Source organism: Myotis brandtii, unplaced genomic scaffold (assembly GCF_000412655.1).
Source record: "Myotis brandtii unplaced genomic scaffold, ASM41265v1 scaffold16, whole genome shotgun sequence".
NCBI classification, from domain to species: domain Eukaryota; kingdom Metazoa; phylum Chordata; class Mammalia; order Chiroptera; family Vespertilionidae; genus Myotis; species Myotis brandtii.
This window is the reverse complement of record NW_005355832.1, coordinates 1,441,230-1,461,117: the sequence shown is the minus strand read 5'-3', so window position 1 is coordinate 1,461,117 and position 19,888 is coordinate 1,441,230. Positions and strand designations below refer to the sequence as shown.

The window sequence follows — 19,888 nt, the reverse complement described above, 5'->3', positions numbered from 1 at the left end:
CAATTTTATGTAGGCTTCATTTTTTTTCAAAATAAAAAGTGAAAGATAAATAAATATGTGAATTCACATCAAATAATATAATAAATGGTATTCATCCTAAATAGCACATTTTTTATTGGTTTACATTTTTAAACAAACTCAAAACTCAATTAGGTTTAACTTTTGAAAATAGAATTATATCTTTAATAATCTTATAATTTAGTATTCTCACATACTGAAGATCTTTTCCCTTTTTACTTACATAAAATCACAGAGGACTAAAATATTTGAAAGGATACTGAAAAAGATCGAAAATAATTTCTTAGTAAGAATTTTATACCCATCCAAGTTATAAATTAAGGATGATGTAAAAATAAAAAAATGTTTGCCAGCATATAAAGTTTCAAAATATTTATTTGCTATTTACCCATTCAGGAGGCTAACAGAAGGCATAATCCATCATTGAAAAAGAATAACACATAAACATAAAAGAGAAGGAATGAGTGAGACCAAGAATCAAGAAATTCAAAAGAGAGGAGAGATAAAGAAAATTCCCAATATGATATTAAAAGGAAAACCTAGGAATCCTAGGAATATTGGTGTGTAGTCATTTAAGAAAGGAGAATTGGAATAAGACCATCCAAGAGAGATGACTCAAAAGAATAAATTGGAATGAAAGATTATTTCATATGTTTGAGGACATTGAATGAGTTTTCCCTGTTGTCTGAGATATTACAGTATGTAAATAAGAAATTTCTAAATGAATATCAATGTTTGTTATTCTAAATTAAGCACAAAAAATTAATATATAATCACATTTTTTCTCAGTATGTTATTAATTACAGTATGCTATTAATATCTAAGAGCATTATTTAATTATAACATAATCAGTGGAGAAGGAGATTTTAAAAAATTATTATATAACTCGAGAGAATAAGAAGAGGAGAATTTATGAATGTTGAAAATATTTTTTGAGTTTTACGCCCTTATTTATTATAGAAAATTAAAAAAATTAAAAGTGTTAGTATTAATGTATTATATAGAAACATAGAGGTAATAATAGATTAAATAGTGAAATGCACTAAGGAATGGAATTTACAAGTGGGGAATAGTGGGATAAGAGGTGCTATTTTTTATTAAAAATTGAAAGTATTATTTTATCTTTTAGGAACATGTACATCTATCATTTGGAAAAATACTAAAAAAATTAAATGCAATAATCACAAAAAATTATAACAAAAATAAATATTTAAAACAATGGATTTATCATTTACAACGTCCAGAACAAGGAGGTTTGCATTATCTCATCTAAAAACCCAAGCAATCATATTATCTACATATTATTATTGTTTGATTGATTGATTGATTTTAGATGTAGATGAAGGGAAAGGAGGAGAGAGAGAAACACCAGTTCAGAGAGAAATATCAATCTGTTGCTCCTGGGACCTGCCTAGAACTGGGGATCAAATCTGCAACCTGGGTATGTGCCTTGACTGGGAATCGAACCTGTGACCCCTCTGTGCATGAAATGACACTTCAACCAACTGAGTCACACCAGCCAGGGCATATTAGCAACATATTATTTATGACAAAAGAGAGCCTTGAGAATTCAAGATCACACAATATTACTGAAAAGTCATAGCTGTCAGATTTCTAAACCAACTCTTTGAATAAGTACAAATGCTACTTGTCAATCTCATTAATTCACCTAATAAATATGTACTTGAAATGTCAGGAGGAACATTTTGTAAAGTATGTGATTGTCTAACCACTACGCTGTATACCTGAAACTAATACAAAATAATATTGAATGTAAACCATAATTTTAAAAAATAGATAAATATGTACTTGGATACTTACTGTGTTCTAAGCACTGAGTTGAGCATAGGATATATATGAGTTCTTAGCTAAGAGGGAGTTAAAGGTATTATTACATTATGTAATTACAACTGTGATATGTGCTAAGAAGAAAGTACCACATCCCCGCACCTAGGAATCTTGTTGTTGTTGAACCTTCTGTCTCCTGTTCTAGAGAATCCCCTGACAAGAGATGTAGGATGCAACAGGACCCTTATTAATCATCATAAATGTGTGAGCTAAAAATGTGGGAGAGTGAATACATTGCAGGCAAAACCTTTGACCAAAACGAGATGGGTATTGATGAATAAATGCATTACTCTTTCTTTTCTGTAAAGCAGTCCGGAGACCCAGTTAGCATGGTTGCCCAAAGGTCTCATGAGATAGACAAGTAAGACTATTTAGCAATATCCTGCTCAGTAATGAACTCTTATATTGTCTTTTAAGGACCTAGAACAAAAGGTTTATAAAGAATTAATAAAGAATTAATTTTTAGCAATATGTGGAGGAAGAGAATTCAGCAAAGGAATCAACATCATCAGCGCCAGGTAGAGAACCAGGTGATAATAGCACCTAGAAAGGAATCTAAGAGAAAGTTAAGGAAGTGAATTTCTCACCTGGATAAACCACAAATGATGAAAAAGAGAAGAGTTAGATGGAAACAGGATTAAGGGAGCGTTTATAGAAAACAGGGGAAATTTAAATAGGTTCATTCAATAAAGGGCAGGAATCATAGTAGAGAGAGGAAAATGATCGTTGAGGTGTTAGAGGAAAGCTAGAGGGTGGACTTTTCTTAGAGGTTGATTAGCTTCAGGAAGGAGGACACTTTTCACTGTCTGAGACAGGAAGGAAGGCAATACTAAGAAGCCGGAGATCAACATGGAGAACTGTTAGAAGAACTCAGGCTTGGTAGACTTTTTACTTTTCCTTGCCAAGTGGTAGACAAGTAGTGGTGCCGGTGGAAGGGGTTAGAGGCCTTGAGAAGTGTGGGGAAGGTAGCAGGTCTGGTTTTGAACAGTGAGGATAGGAGTGAACATTTGAATGATGGCTAGAGGGTAATTACCTGGTAAGGACCATACATTTTCTGCAGCACTATGCAGCAATAGGGTCTAGAAGGCCGGGTTGAATCAATCCCAGGTTGAGAGGTTTTCGGGGTCAGTGAGTAAAGGAGTTAAAAATGTTGGTAAAAAAGTAGTTAAAATGTGTCATCAGTGGGAATAGTGTTGCAGTGAAAATGAATTAGGATAGAATATTTATGGTATACCTTTCCTTTGTTGAAAGAAGCAATTTAGGTCTATTTTAAATGCAGATGTAATTGACATTGTTTGATGTGACACCTAGAGTTATAGATAATCATAGAATATAGACAATATGGAGAAAAATCATAACCATTGCCTTTCTCTACAATATATGTCTTTTTCTATAAAATTATTTTAAAGCAAGATGTAATAAGAACCATCTAGGAAATTTTCTACTATTAAAAATATATTTCACCCTGGCCTGTGTTGCTCAGTGGTTAGAATGTTGGCCCGTGCACCAAAGGGTTGTAGGTTTGATTCCCGGTCAAGGGCATGTACCTAGGTTTCAGGTTCAATCCCTGGCAACCTCTCTCTCTCTCTCTCTTTCTCTCTCTCTTCCTGTCTGTCCCTCCATTCCTCCCTTTCACTCTCTCTAAAAATCAATGGAAAAATTATCCTCGGTGAGGATTAACAAAAAATACACACACACACACACACACACATATATATGTATGTATTTATAAATATATGTGTGTGTTTTCATATAATTTTATATATGTAAATAAATAAATTTTTTTCTTGCAGTCTCTTTGACTATAGTGAGAATGTGTGCATGTGTGTGTGAGCTTGAGTGCATACATATCCATGTGCAGATATTATAACTGTGATGTGAAGACCAGTTATGACTTACTAATGAATCACAGGTTCCTAGCCTGCTGGATTGGGGAAAGGCAAGCTGCGGCTATAAGATGTCCCTGTGACACGAGACAGAGCTCTGGTTACATCTGTGCCAGTAGCTGAGGCAAGAGGAGCTGCTCACTCCAAATGCTCCACAGCTGGAATCTTGTTTGTAGTATCAGCCGATGCCTCTGGACTCTAATCTTTAAGATTGGATTCTAGAAAGTTATCTCTTCAGTTTTGTAGGCCATTTAATAAGTTGCTGTGTTGAACATCAACGACAATATTCTTATCATTGGAAATAATACAGAATTACTTATTCTTTGGTAATTTGTTTTGAGTTAAATTTTCTTTTCTATTAAAATATATATAATAAAAAGAGGAGGTCTTATAAATGACTTTTATTTACACATCATAGAGAAATATGTTTGTCTTAATCTTTTTGAAGTAATGAAAATAATTTCAGTAAAATCTCTTTAAAATGTAATTGATTAAAAAGCAGGAGAAAAATGATAGGATAAAAGGTATCAGTTCTTTTTAAATACAAAGAATTATTAAAACCTGTCGCTTGTTCTTCTAACTTATAGGTTCTTTGTAGTAAAACAGCTTAGGTTTTATGAGATTGAATTTTAAGAGCAATAGTAAAAATAATACCCACAAACTTTACAGTAAAGAAAGAAAACCAAACCAGTTTTCTTCTTAATTCATTTCCATACATTTCATCTTCAAAATAATTTCTGCTTTGCATTTGAGATAGCAAAGACATTACAAAAAGTTATTTGACTCCCATATATGAGAAGTTTCTATCAGTAAATTATTAGATGAGGAAGATCAGGAAAAATATTTTTAATGCTCATATGACCCGAATTCTTTTGTTCAGAAAAACAAAATCAAAACAGAGCAGGAAGAATCCTTGACCTAGTTTCAGCTCTGGTTTATAGTCTCAGCTGTCCCACTAACTGTAGACTGGAATAAACGATATAATATGTTCAGACCTCAGGTACTTCATCTGAAAGATTGACATGGTTTAATAACTGCTATGATATTATTGGATAGTATTCATGACTTTTTAATATGCTTAGACAAGATTTATTTGAGATCTAAGAAATGCTTATGATAATGACTTCCCCAGAGTACAACTGGGCACTCCTGGCAGCTTGGTGGCCAGTGCATTACTGTCACTTTTCCAGCACAGATGAGATTACAGGAACAGCATACTGACCCTAAAATGTGTGCCAATATTTGACAGAGTACGCACATATCCAGGATCCTTCAAAACACCGTTGAAACCCAGGTCTCCTTGAACCTTTGTTCACTTGTCCACTTCCTCTGGCTGTAATTGAGGTGAAAGGGAGGCCAAAGTCAGGGGCAAATTCAATTTACTTTTCATATTATTTCTTCTTCCCTAGAAAACAATCCCTTACAGCAGTTTTCTAGCAGCAAACTCACATTCAGCACATGGGCCAGTATCTAGAGCTAACTCAAGCCAGGCATCTATAGAAACACACATCTCAGTATCTTCAGAGAGAAAAAATGCCTATGTCAGAGTTGTTACAGAGTTGTGTTCCAAAATGACTTTCTTAGAAATACCTTGACCGGAATCGAACCCGGGACCTTTCAGTCCGCAGGCCGACGCTCTATCCACTGAGCCAAACCAGTTTCAGCGATTTTAGAATTAGAAAACAACTACCTAAGGTCACTCGTTCTAACTCTTTGGTTCATAGGTGGGGAGGCTGAGAACCAGAATTGCTAAATGGCTAACCCCTTGCCTCTGATTAGCCACATGGTTTGTGAGAGAGAAAAATTCCTTAAAGGCCAGGTCCTGACTTAACTTTATTTTTCTTTCTTTTCTACTTCATTTCCCCAATCTGAAGAGTTGAAAAAAATCACAGGAAATTACCTAAAATGAACCCTAATGCTTAAGCAACCCTTTCTCTTACAAATACATTAGATCATCCAATCAGTATTTAAACTTTTCTAATTCTCCCTTTTATCCTTTCTGTGGCTCCTTACACCAGATGCCATTTTATATTTTTCTGACATTATTCTTCACTCTGATTAAGCTTCCGTGTGATGTTGAAGCTATGACAAGTTTGTGTCTTCGGAGAGGTAGGGAAATATAATGCTGGTAGGCATAGAGAATAATGCACAAGGAAAAATATAAAGATAATTTAGAGGTTGTATCCCTAAATTATTCAGGTATAAAAAAATTTTACAGTAAAGACTGTTATTAGTAAAATCATTGAAAACTTTATGATCTCATGTCTACTATAGTGCAATGTGATAAATAAGCACAGTTAAACCTTTTACCAGTATGTAGATTAGGGATAACTCCTCCAAACCCACTCATTCCAGTTTGTCACCAAGTCTAAGCCAAGAGGGGTGAGTTGCCCTCCAGCCTTCTCTGCTGTAAATCAGCTTTATATACAAGGCACCCCTGCACCATAGCAGCTTCACTTATTTTCTGTCTTGAACAATATTGATAGTTATCAACTAACTAGGAAAGAAGAGGAAGCACGGGAAGTGATAACAAGAGGAAGCTCCATATGGTAGAAGAAAGATACCCCAGTAATGCAACCATGCCCAAAGAAGTCATTAAGTGTAGAGAATTCACATCAGTAGAGGACAGATAACGTTAAACTTCTTAGAATGGTGCAACTCTAGTTTGTGGTAGGGGCGTGGATCTGAGTTAATAGGCTTTATCAGACATATGGAACAACATGACATTAGAAGACATGTACAATTCCAAAATATGCCTAATGAATACTGTACTGCACACTGTATTTACACATAAAACATATGTTATACACTAGTATAATATGTATATAATATATTAAATCTATGTAATTTCAGGAAAATCATCACAAAATATAGATGATAGCAAAATTTATTTCTGAAATGGATGTAGTTTTGAGAAGAGGTACTATCGGTTTGCTTCAGCTCTCTGATCTGTATGTTAAATGGTGTCTGGAAGAGAGATGAGAAAGAAGATGTTAGCTTTGCTAACCTAGTCAAAGAGTTGTTAACTGTCCCTGGATAGAGACATGCTTTTGATTGTGATAATTAAGTTAGACTGTAAGAGTAGATAAAGAGAATACCAAACAGGGAAGGTGCTTTGTCACTAGTCAAATGCAAGTAGAATCTTGCATTTGATTTTAATAAAGAGAATGGAATGCAATGGAAATCCTGTCAAAATTGTATGAAGATGTAAAACCCTATTACATGTACAAGAAAAAGTAATGTTTATCAGAAAAAAACATAAAATACAAAGAGACTATCAAGATGTCTTCAGATATTTGAAAGTTGGACATGGGAAGGCATTTAAACTTCTTAAATATAACCTCAAAGTATAGAAGCAAGATATCAAGGATACAGGGAAAGTGTTTGAGGCCCATCATGGGGAAGATGATTTTTAGACCTTTTTGATCAACTAAAAGTGGAATCAGTTACTCTGGGAAGTTGTAAATATACTGTTATTCAAGAACCAGTTGGGTAACTACTTGGTGGGAACATGTTAGAAAGAATTCAAGCATCAAATGGGGCAGGAACTGAAAACACCACATGATATCTTTTAATCTTAAGTATTATTTGGAAAATGAACAAGTATGAAACCTGGACCATGACCACCCACAGACAACTGTTTGTGCCTGATTAGTCTATTTGTGTGAAGCCCAAAGAACACAAAAGATGCATTTTGTACAGCTGCTGAATTAAGCATATTAAAAAATTTGGTTTGCTAAAATAAATTCTATGATTAGTATTAGAGTCATTATAATGAATAAATTTAAATTTTATTTGACTCTTCTTTCTGAGCTAGTGTTCATATGTGCACCTGCATGTGTGTGCATATCTGTGTGTGTGTTGTGTGTGTGTGTTGTGTGTGTAGCAGGAACAGCTAGTCAACACTATTTTCTGAGTGCCTAATCTACAGCCTATTTTATTGGATATTTTGGGTATATAGAGATTTATAGATACAGTTTCTTAACTCAAAAGAGTTATCTTGTTCTTTTTTTTCCCCCATTTTCTTTCCCTTTTCTCTTTCTACATATTTCCATACTCCAAGTATTTTGGATTTTAACTATACACTAGACATAGGTTCCAGTTCAAGCTTTTTAATTTATTAGCTGTATGACTAAATTACTAATCTCTTAAAGTTTTAGTTTCCATCTTTGTAGAAGATAATAATAGAACCAACTTCATGGTGAAGACTGAAATATGGACATAGCTCACAGTATATAAAAAGTGTTCATTCATTCAGTACTAGTATTATATTATTGTTCCAACTCACTGTCATATCTACCCTTGTAATCTCTCACTAAACTCTTCTTACTCTGGGTCCATTAGAACCCCTATCAAACTGCTACTCCACCACACTGCCACTATCCATTCTGTTATATGGACATAGCTCACAGTATATAAAAAGTGTTCATTTATTCAGTACTAGTATTATATTATTGTTCTAACTCACTGTCATATCTACCCTTGTAATCTCTCATTAAACTCTTGTTACTCTGGGTCCATTAGAACCCCTATCAAACTGCACCACACTGCACTATCCATTCTTTATTATGGTTATCCTACCTTGTTTTGGAAAAGGATGGGCTTCCTATTTCAGTTCAAAGCTCTACACATTCATATTTCTACTCTCATCTCTTGCCCTTACATGGGAAGATGAGAAAATCTATAGTCATAGAATTTTAGGCGGGCTTCCTATTTCAGTTCAAAGCTCTACACATTCATACTTCTACTCTCATCATTGCCCTTACATGGGAAGATGGGAAAATCTATAGTCATAGAATTTTAGGTCTGATAAGAACTAGAGTTTGTCCAGTCAACCCACTCATTTTAGAGATGAGAAACCTGGGAGAACAAAGCCAGGATCTGACCTTTGTAAGATAATAGAACTGATGTTGGCGAGGCCTGGTGGTCAGCACAAGCAGCATAGAAGTAAGGAAGAAGAGTGATAGCCTGACTTGGAAGAAGAATCGGAGGACGCTGTTTCCATGAATAAGTCTCATGTCATTCTGAGATTCCTAAGTATTTCTGTGGAGTCTTGGTTGTAACTACTAAAGTTCTACTCGAAAGCCATTGAGAGACATGAAACCAGTGATATTTGGCAATTAATACAATATTTTCACACATATACCCACAATCTGGTAAAGTTCTAGTTATTTGTATTTAATCCATCCCTCATTTTTAATGAAAAGTGCATGTATTAAAAGAATTGGAAATACTTAGGTGGAGGTATTACAATTCTTGGAGACCTAATGAGAATGCACATAATGAGGTGAAATCATAAAATTTTAATTGTGATTTTCCTCAATTTTTGTTTAGAATGGAAAGTTTAATGAGTCTTCATGGACTTAGCCACCATCCAGAAACCTGGTAACTATGACTTCTTTCTATTTGATATGTGCTAGTAGGATTTGGAACCTAGAGTGGAGTCAGAGGATTGTCTCTAATGAGATTCTGAAATGATAGGTTATAAAGGGTATCTTTTCCATCAAAATTGATGAAATTTGTTGGTTGAAAAAGAATATGTGTTCTAGAGATGTCACCCTTTTTTCTACAATCCTCCTTTCCAACCCAAATATGGGAAGAGTGATATTTCTCAAAAATATCAATACTAGATACTTGCAGAAACAATTTTTCAAAAATTGATGTAAAGATATAGCCTACTAGATATAACTATACTATTGGAAGTATTCCAACCAAAGAGATTTTATAAATCAATCAAAGATATAGACATATAAAATGCTTCTTTTATTTAGAATATAGCCTTATGATAAATATTGCAATGGATTTATTAACTTATTCAACTAACTAATTGATATCCAAATATGGAGGAACAGTAAAATGATCTAAACATGATCTCTATCCCAAAGGAGATGGTAATCTTGTACCAGAGAAAAACACATAAGGAAATAACTCTGAAAAGTTTTCTGGGGGTCAGAAATGCTGTATGTACATGTTGTCAGGGTAGCACATATAAGGCAATGTATAACTCAGCTATAAAATAAGTATATATGTATATAAATTTTCTAAGGTTTTATATAATAGAATTCTAGTTAGTCAAAATTTTCTGAGGATACCAAAACATGATTTTTTAACCATTAAAGGTTTTCTAAAAAGATTTTTCATAGGGATATAGTATTTTTAATGCCATAATCAGAAACTTTTAATTTTAGGATGAAAGACATAATGAGAAGTATATTTTTATGATACAATAATAGGAATCATAACACCAATATTATTTTATCCAGAAAATCTAAAACAACAATAACAAAAACTAGTTTAAAGTATTTGCTTAATCCAATGATGGAGAAGCAGGAAGAGTATCATAGGAGACAACAATCATAATATATTTTGAAGAATGAGGAATTTTATACACTGAAAGTAAGGAAGAGTATTTTTAAAAATGCAAGGACAGTCTTGGATTTGTGAATGTCACTAGATGTGAAGAATTGACAGTAAGATTAGGAAGAATAGGCCATTGTGAAACTGACTATTATATAGAAATGAGGAATCATTAGTATGCTTAAGCATGGGAGTGACTTTAGAAAATTTCTTTTCTAAAAATTAATCTGGTGAAACTGGAGTGTCACTATTGTAGGAAACTATTAGAACAAGAAGCAAAAATAAGAGGCAATTACAATATAACCAATCAAGATGAAAAATGTCATAAATTCTTTAGTACTGCTCAAAGCACACGGAGAGAAATGGGGGCTGCAGACAATTTACCTTGGTGTTTAGAACATATGGGCCTCCATGGTCCAAACATGAAAACTAAGGAGTATGATAAGTCCAGAGTCCATCTGTATTTCTAAATCAGAGACCAAAGTGGACATAAAGGAAAGAAACATTGTTCTAAAATTCCAGGACATGGAAACTACAATTCAGCAGTAATTTTAAGAAACTGATGAGGGTTGGTTGTTAATTATCGAGGTTCATGTAAGGTGATTTTAGAAATAGCAAAAGGAATGTCCAAACCTGAATTTATAACCGTGGCAGAAATTTTGTGAGAGAAGTAGCCAGAGGCTGTGATTAGGAATTATCCCTTGGGATTCCAGTGAAAATGGTATTCATGACTTCATTACAAAGTCACTTTAAATGAACTTTCCACACAAAGTTAAGTTTGATAGTTAATCTCCAATCTGATATTTACATTGGTTTATGGAATTATAAATAGATCCCCTGAGCAAAACTTAGAGTCCTGCCTGGTGTGAGCAAGTGAGGCTGTTACCTAGTAGAGAGCGGGAGGGTCTACTGCACTGTCTGTGAGTACCTCCTGGACTATTTTATTTACACATAAAATCAATCTTCAACTCCTGCAGATTCTACCATCCAGGTATAACTAATTTTCATTCAATTATCTCCATTGCAGGAATCTTCTCTGAGTCATCATTGTCTCTCATCTGTATTGCTCCAACCGCCTCTTGATTTATCTCTTTTTTATTATAACTGTCACTACTAAATTCTTCAGTGGCTGCTGTAGGGTTAAGTAGATGATCTCTTTATCAGGTATCAATAATAGTTACTTTGACAACAGATTTCTGGCTTCACAAAACCTGTGAAGGCTGTGGCTTCCTCCAAACTTGCAGTAATGAGCAGTGCTCTGACATCAGAGCTGGAATAGAGCAAGCTTGGCTGGCTAGACTGCTCTGTTAATGGACCTTGGTGCATATGACTCACTTGATAATGCAGATTAGACAAGCAATGTTTTATTTATTAATTCACTTGCATACTTACTTACTTATGTGCCCCGACCACTGTGGTATTGAGAGGTATTCAGTTTATGAACATTTTGTAAAACTGTCTATGCCAATGGTACCCAATTTTATTTGGGTAGGAATCCAGTAGGAAACTGATTGAAAGTGGTTGGTGAATACAAATACATACAAAGGTTGCCTATAGAATAATAAATCTATCTAATCTATCTATCTATTTATCTACCTACCTATCGATCTATCTATCTACCCATCTGCTTTCCTAACTACTTATCTTTATGCACATATAAATATGTGTGTATGTGTGTGTGCATATGCAGATTAATTTCAGATCATACTGTAGTTTCTTAAACTCCCTAAATCAGCGGTTCTCAACCTGTGGGTCGCGACCCTTTTGGGGGTCGAATGACCCTTTCACAGGGGTCGCCTAAGACCATTGAAAAACACATATACAATTACATATTGTTTTTGTGATTAATCACTATGCTTTAATTATGTTCAATTTGTAACAATGAAAATACATCCTGCATATCAGATATTTACATTACGATTCATAACAGTAGAAAAATTACAGTTATGAAGTACCAACGAAAATAATTTTATGGTTGGGGGTCACCACAACATGAGGAGCTGTATTAAAGGGTCGCTGCATTAGGAAGGTCGAGAACCACTGCCCTAAATTGTAATCGTTTGCCTATGAAAGAACTATGTTTTGTGTAAAATGGGTTTTTATTTGTGAACATTTTTGAAATTAATAGTCTAGGATATAAGAGAGTGACTTTTTCTTTTTATGGATTATGTACTCAAAGGAAAATTGGTTTGGAAGTAAATTATACAACCTTGAGGAATTATAGAATTGGTTTTTCTATCTCTTTATAAAAGTTTCAGTTGCTAAAGAGAATCTGAAAAGTTTTATGTATAAGAAAAAAGACAGATAAAAAGAAATAAAAGTTTAAGCATTTATTACTTGGCTACCAGGTCAATCTAATTAAAAGTCTGTCTCCTAAGCTTAGTTACAGTGCTAGCAGCTAAACATAAACATATGGTCATCAGACCTCCCTAATTACCTGTTTTCATTGTCTATGGCTGCTCCTTAGTTTCAGATATGGCTTCTTTTTTCAACTCTGCATTTACTTTGCCCTCTTTCTCCAGCTGTTCCAATGTATTCAAATCTGTGTTTAAATTTATTGTATTCATTGTACAACAGAGCTTATTTTTCAGTCATGTATAACTGTGTAATTAACTATATGGCCAAACAAACTCTCAAAACATTAATTAACAAATCAGATTTATTTAAGAAATCCCACAGTGATTGCTCCCCTAAATTAGAACCTTGGTAATTTGTTTCCAGTATTTGTGCTGTTAAGTACAATTCTCTTGTTAGTTGCCTGATATATGCCATGAACACTGCATTACCTCCTAGACATTTTGTGTCAGTCAAAAACATTTCTGCATCACAAAGTGTTTCAAAACCACACATTAATATACAACATAAAAATATGACTGTAAATAAAGTTTCTAATGTTTTTTAGTGAACAAGAGTTATCGTTTGTAGTGATCGACTGAATTTTTGTCCCCTGCTCTATAGGTGTTAGCTGTGGAACTCTTCCAACTTTCATTAGAGCTCCCTGTTGCCTGTCTTCATTGCCATACATCTACGCTTAGTTTTAAATACCGTCTCTTTTTTAAGTTCCTTGTTTGAGAAAACAAACGCAAAAAGCTGAAGGATTTAACTGATGTTAGGACTTCCTGCTCACATTGAATCAGGTCCCCTGATCCATAACCTGCCGAAGATCCTATTTGTTTAATTTCTTTGGTGTCTCTCAACTCCTCCCTCACTTGGAGAAATGTTCTGATAAGTTGAAATATCTTTGAATTGAAGAATCCTGATAATAATAGGGGTTTTTTTGTATCATTTAGCATTTTCCAGCCAATTAATAGAGAACTTACATCCAAAATGATGGCATGTTTCCACAAAACAACCTTATATATTGAATATCTTTGGCTATTGCTAGATCCTTAGGAAAGAACCTAGTTCCTCAAGTGATGCGGTGTGACCAGGAAAGCACCTGTTAAGAGTAGACGTTAAGAGTAGATGATAATTCAGTTCCATTTATTAGTCACATTAAGAGTAGATTATAATTCAGTTCCATTTATTAGTCACATTCACTGTGCTTTATTTGTCAGGGAAGCTGATTTTAATTTCAGACATCTATTTACAACAGGAGGCTTTTCCTTGTAAGCAGAGACCAATTTTGTTTTCTGTTACAAGGCACTGAGCTCTACAGTTGCCATGCTTGATAAAACACTTAGCGGTGTCTTTCAGGGCACATTTCACTGTGAAAGGAAAGAAAAGCATAGAAATCATTGCATTATTATATGTGTCTTCACGTCCCAAGCTTGTTGAGATGATCTTACCTAATAATAGACAAGTATGTAAATAAACCATCCCTCCACTACGCTCACCAGCCAATCAGGAGAGTATGCAAATTAACCCAACAAAAATAGCAGTTAATTTGCATATGTAGGGGCAAAGTGGTGGCGCGAAGACTGAAGGCTCTGTCTGAAGCCACAAAGACTGAAGTCTCCGGCCAGAGCAAAGGCCTGGGTCCCGGGTGCCGGAGGAAAACCAGAGCCAGAAGCCAAGGGAAGGGAAGGCCTGGCCTATTGCACGAATCTCTTCATGCAACAGGCCTCTAGTAATTAATAATTAGCTAAATAATTATTAAGCAATCATTGACATGAAAATTATTATAGCATCTGCATATGTTAAGTTTTCTCCCCTGTTGTAGAGATTGAAGAAGTGATTTATTTTGCTGGCAATGACTGTTTTGTGATATTTTTAGCTTCATTGTCTGTTTTCCTTCTCCAGCTTTTAGCTGGACCAACTAGTGGCTAAAGCTTAGTTTTTCATAAAAATTTCTAAATAGATATTGTTAGACCAGAGTGGTTTTGGAACAGACATCATATATCCCTGTGGCTACCTACCAAACTAATTGTTTTTTCCTCTAATTCAAAAGAAATCAAACACACACACATTTTGGGCTTTAGAATTAAAACATGGAAAAATTAGTTGTTTAAATTGTTATATTGCTTTTATCTTTAGGACTCTTTCTTACAGGAAGGATGGAGAGAATCCCAGCAGACACTGGAGTAAGCAGGATTCTTTGAACACATGCAATGACCTGAGGCTAGTCAGGGAAGAAGGGGTTGCTGGGAGTACTAGCTATGCCATTCACCACCAGCCTTAGACACACAGTGAAGAAGGGTTAACTTGGTCAGCATCTCCTCATGTCTCCTTTTCTGAGTCCTTTCCTCTATAAAGTCCTCAAGTCCACATTAACACAAAATAAACCAACTAATGCACTCATACATATCATGGATAGAAGACTTAATCTTTCACCTTTTCAATAATTATTTGCATTTTTAAATGGGTCACTCAGGGAGGGAGACCCTCAAAGTAAAAGCAGTCTTAACATATAGGACACAATGGTAAATAATACTGATAACCCAAGATATTGATCCCCTCTGATTTCAGTGAAGTTATGTTAGCATAAAATTTCTGTTACTTTGGGTAACTAGACTTTATAAGAAAAAAAAAGAGGTAAACCCATATAATATGAATTTTCTTGCCAAATAATTTATACCACGTGATATCGTCATTCCACTCTGTAAATTAACTATGTCTCCTTATTTGTATTATCTAGAAAGATGCTATTTATTGCCTTTCATGCTAGAGGGGAAAGACATTATCTCACCAGATCAAAAATGCATCCTCAAATTACACTGTCCTACACCAGGAGTGTGAAACATGTATGTTCACTTATTAGAATATACAAACAACAGAAGATGACAACTGTCAAGCACCAGTATAGAGAAAGAATAGCATTATTTAAGTGGAATTATAAATTAGCATTTTTCCATTACTAACAAAAACAATAAATAGCTTCCCTCTAGGTAACAGGTATTGCATCATATAAAAATTCATATTCACTCATAAGAAGGCATTGTAAATTTTTCAACTTTTAGATAAGAACATGCATACATTCAAGTTTCTTGTGTTTCTGAAGATACTTAAAATGTCATGAAAGTTTTCACATTTTTTAAAACCAAGGCATGAGGGACACATGCAAATCATGACAATACTAGAGGCCCTGTGCATGAAATTCATGCAGTGGAGGGGGGGCCCTCAGCCCATCCTGAACCCTCTCCAATCCAGGGCCCCTTGGGGGATGTCTGACTGCCAGTTTAGGCCCGACAGGGATCGGGCCTTAACCAGCAGTCAGACATCACTCTCACAATCCTGGACTGCTGGCTCTTAATCGTTCACTTTCCTGCCTGCCTGGTCGCCCCTAACTGCCCCACCCTGCTGGTCTGATTGCCCCTCACTGCTTCTGCATGCCAGCCTGATTGCCCCTAACTGCCCCCCCTGCTGGCCTGGTCACCCCTAACTGCCGGACTGGTCGCCCCCAACAACACTCCCTCTGTCAGGCTGGTTGGCTCTTACTGCCCCCCTCTGCCAGCCTGGTTGCACCTAACTGCCCCTCCTGCTGACCTTATCGGCCCCCTGTTGGCCTGATCACCCCACGCAACCTGGCTGTTCAGTCATTTGGTTGTCCCTCACTAACTGCCCTGTCAGCCTGGTCATAGGCAGCCATTTTGTGAGGGTGTGAGGGTTAATTTGCATATTACCTCTTTAGTCTATAGGATAATTGGAGTTAATATTTTATTATCCAAATATGGTTGTTTTATATACTAGCCTTCTCTATTTAAGAAAAAAAATATTGTTTGGGGTTAATAAAAACAAAACCTGTTTTTAATTCAATTGGTCCTGAATTTGAAAGAATATAATCCTATATAATAAAAGCAAAGTATGCAAATTGTCCCCTCGACTAGGAGTTCATCTGGGAGTTAACCAGGGGGCAGGGCTAGCCAGGGGAAGAAAGGGAGCTGCTAGCTGGAGGCTACAGCAGGTGGCTGGGGGAAGGGTGGTAGGCCCCAGTGGCAGCAGGAGGCCGGGGAAAGAGAGGGAGTATCTGGCTGGCAGCAGGCAGCTGCTAGGGACCCTACCAGTGCATGAATTTTGTGCACTAGGCCTCTAGTAAAATAATACTAGTATTCCTCATAATTTTCAATTTATTTTAATTACAAAATAATACAAACCATTTGAATCCTTTATCCGAAATTCTTAAGTACTTGATTTTTAAAATTCACTCAAAGCTAGATTTTCATCTGTGCTGCTAAGACATGAAATTGGTGTTCATATATTAAAGCAGGGGTCCTCAAACTACAGCCCGCGGGCTACATGCAAATACAAATATTGTATTTGTTCCCATTTTGTTTTTTTACTTCAAAATAAGATATGTGCAGTGTGCATAGGAATTTGTTCATAGTTTTTTTTAAACTATAGTCCAGCCCTCCAACAGTCTGAGGGACAGTGAACTAGCCCCCTGTTTAAAAAGTTTGAGGACCCCTGTATTAAAGTAGCAAAGTTTAGGCCACTCCTAAACTGGAAGCCCCTAGAGTTTTTGTTTTGGTTCTTTCTTTTATTTGTTTTTAAGCATAGTAAAATTATTTCCTTGTGTATGTGTTTATACAGTGTATTTGTGTACACAAGAAAAATACTTTTCTTATTTCAAGTAGCTGAAATGTGTCAAAATAGCTCGTTTAATAATCTTCATCAGGACACACTCTTTTGGCTGCTAATCCAACTCGAGCCATTAGTACAAATGATTTACAAAGCAGGGTATACAACCCAACCACAGAAAATTCAACTGGGAAAATATTGCCTCCACTGTCTCCTATAATAGTTGTCAAAGAATAGTTTCTCTCTGCAAAATGAGGCACTAAATGCTTAATTTTTCTCTCTAAGATATTTCAATACAATGCAAAAATAATTATAATATTTAAGAAGAACCTCATATATCCCATAGTCTATATTAGACACTCTGCATATGTACATGTTGTTAATCCTCATGATCATTCTGTGAGGTAAACTTAATTACTACACTTAATTCACAGATGTGGAAATTGATGCCAAAGGAGTTTAAATAACCTGATAGATTTACACAATCAATAGGTAGTGAAAACCAGTCTGAACCCAGGTATCAGTAGCTTCAATGGTCATGTTCATTTCATTATCTGATTAATATGAAATGCTACATAATTGGACCTGAAGTAATAGAGCCACTAAAATAAAAAAGAAAAACTGTGGTACATCTACACAATGGAATATTACGCAGCTATAAAAAAGAAAAAATTTCGGAGAAGCTCTTTTGTTGGGCTAAGGAGAGGGCCATTGGCTTGGGCCTGCGGTATGCTGCTTCAGTGAGGGGCTCAACGCGGCCACCCGGCCTGTTGTTTTTCTGGGCGCCACTCCTCTGGCCCCCCGACTGATGCACCAGTAGCGCAGCACCGATTCCTCTCGTGCTCTTGAGAGCTGCTCTGAGCAGCGTCACCTTTTATACCAGAAAACTGGCTGCACTATGGGGAAGAAAAAAAACCAAGAAGAAAGTGGAGGAGGTGCTAGAAGAGGAGGAAGAGGAATATGCGGTGGAAAAAGTTCTTGACCATCGAGAAGTAAAGGGCAAAGTGGAGTACCTCCTCAAGTGGACGGAGTTCTCAGATGAGGACAACACGTGGAGCCAGAAGAGAACTTGGATTGCCCCAACCTCATTGCTGAGTTTTTACAGTCACAGAAAACAGCACATGAGACAGATAAATCAGAAGGAGGCAAGCGCAAAGCTGACTCTGATTCTGAAGATAAGGGCGAGGAGAGCAAACCAAAGAAGAAAGAAGAGCCAGAACAGATTATTAGAGCTACAGACTCCAGTGGAGAGCTCATGTTCCTGATGAAATGGAAAAACTCTGATGAGGCTGATCTGGTCCCAGCCAAGGAAGCCAATGTCAAGTGCCCCCAGGTTGTCATATCCTTCTATGAGGAAAGGCTGACGTGGCATTCCTATCCCTCAGAGGATGATGACAAAAAAGATGACAAGAATTAACTCTCCTGAGTACCAGCCCCTGTCACATCTGACTGTGGGTTTCAAGTGGAGAGGGGAGGGAGTTCTACTTGTCTTGATACCATAGAAGTGGCTTGAGAAGATGTCCTTTGAAGAGCCAGTATAGTTTCTGTGCCCTACAGCAGCCCAAGTGCTTTAAAGCCGTTCCATGCTGTATAGTTTGCACACCCATCCATGTGGAGGGGAAGGAGGGTAAGTGTTTCAAGGCAATTCATTCTGCACTTTGCTGAGAAAAGCGAAGGGCCTTCTATGAAGGACAAAACTTGCAGAATGGGTATGTGTGAGAGCAAAAAGATACTGTAGATCTTCAAAGCGCATCTCCACAACCCACAGCCTTCTTCCCAATAGTGTTAACTGCATTTTTACAGCGTAGCATGTGTGTAGTTTTTGGCTATTACTGCTGTATTATTTGGGGGTGGGAGGGATGGGGTAGGAAGGAAGATGAGTAGGATTGTTTTTATTAAAATTTGGGGCCTGGTTGGGGAAATGACGAAACAATGAAAAGAAGAAACAACTAAAGAACTGCTTTTGTGTCCAGAATATTTTCTTTTTAAAAAATGTAATTGGCAATCTAATTGAGGACTCTGAGAGACTGTTTAAAAGCGGTAAGTGCCTGAAACTTACAGGCCAAGGTGTTCCCTGCCTGAGATTAATTCTGTTCCCAACAAAGGACTAAGCCAGTTGATAAGTTACCAAAGCTGCCATTTTGGGTGGGGGGGTAGGGGGGGGATGGAAATTAGTTGAGAAGGGAAAGTCTTTTATTGGAGCATATATATAGGCAGATCATTCTGTCTTAGAGGTGCTAATTCTTGAAATTGACAAGACCCTTTCTTTTCTAATTATGAAGCCATAGATATTAGCTTGTCCATCCAAGCTCCTAGCTGAGGTATTTGGGGGGAGGTGAAGAGGATGGAAAGGAGGTGTGAGAGTGAAGAGAGGGGCCAATATCTTTAGGACAGAAAAACTCTTGGAGCCTCTCTGTTTTTTGAACTTTGAACTCTGAAACCATTGGTGGCAGGGTTCAGTCACTGACAGCAGAAATTCATTGAATCACTTCAAGAGTTGGATCATTTCAAAAGTCCTCTCAGGAGAAGATTAAACTTTCACTTTCAGATTGGGGCAGTGGTTCACTTTAAGACATAAAACAAAAATTCTTTTTTTTTTTTTATCCCAAGAATTAACTAATACCCAAAATGCTGTCTTGACTCATGAAATCCATCAGTTCTTGACATCCAGACCTACATCTGACCTTCATTATAAAATCCTTTTAGGCATGTGTTAGATTTCTGTGAAAACTTTGTCTAAATGTAAACTTCATACAACACTGTAAGGTTTTGTTTTAATAAAACTATATAGAGTTATAAAATAAAAAAAGAGAAGGAATTCT

General features: G+C 36.1%; 1 pseudogene; it reads left to right on the top strand.

The window, feature by feature from the left end:
• Positions 1-10,547: 10,547 nt before the first annotated feature.
• LOC102255758 lies at positions 10,548-18,984 on the top strand (annotated as a pseudogene).
• The last annotated feature ends 904 nt before the right edge of the window (positions 18,985-19,888 follow it).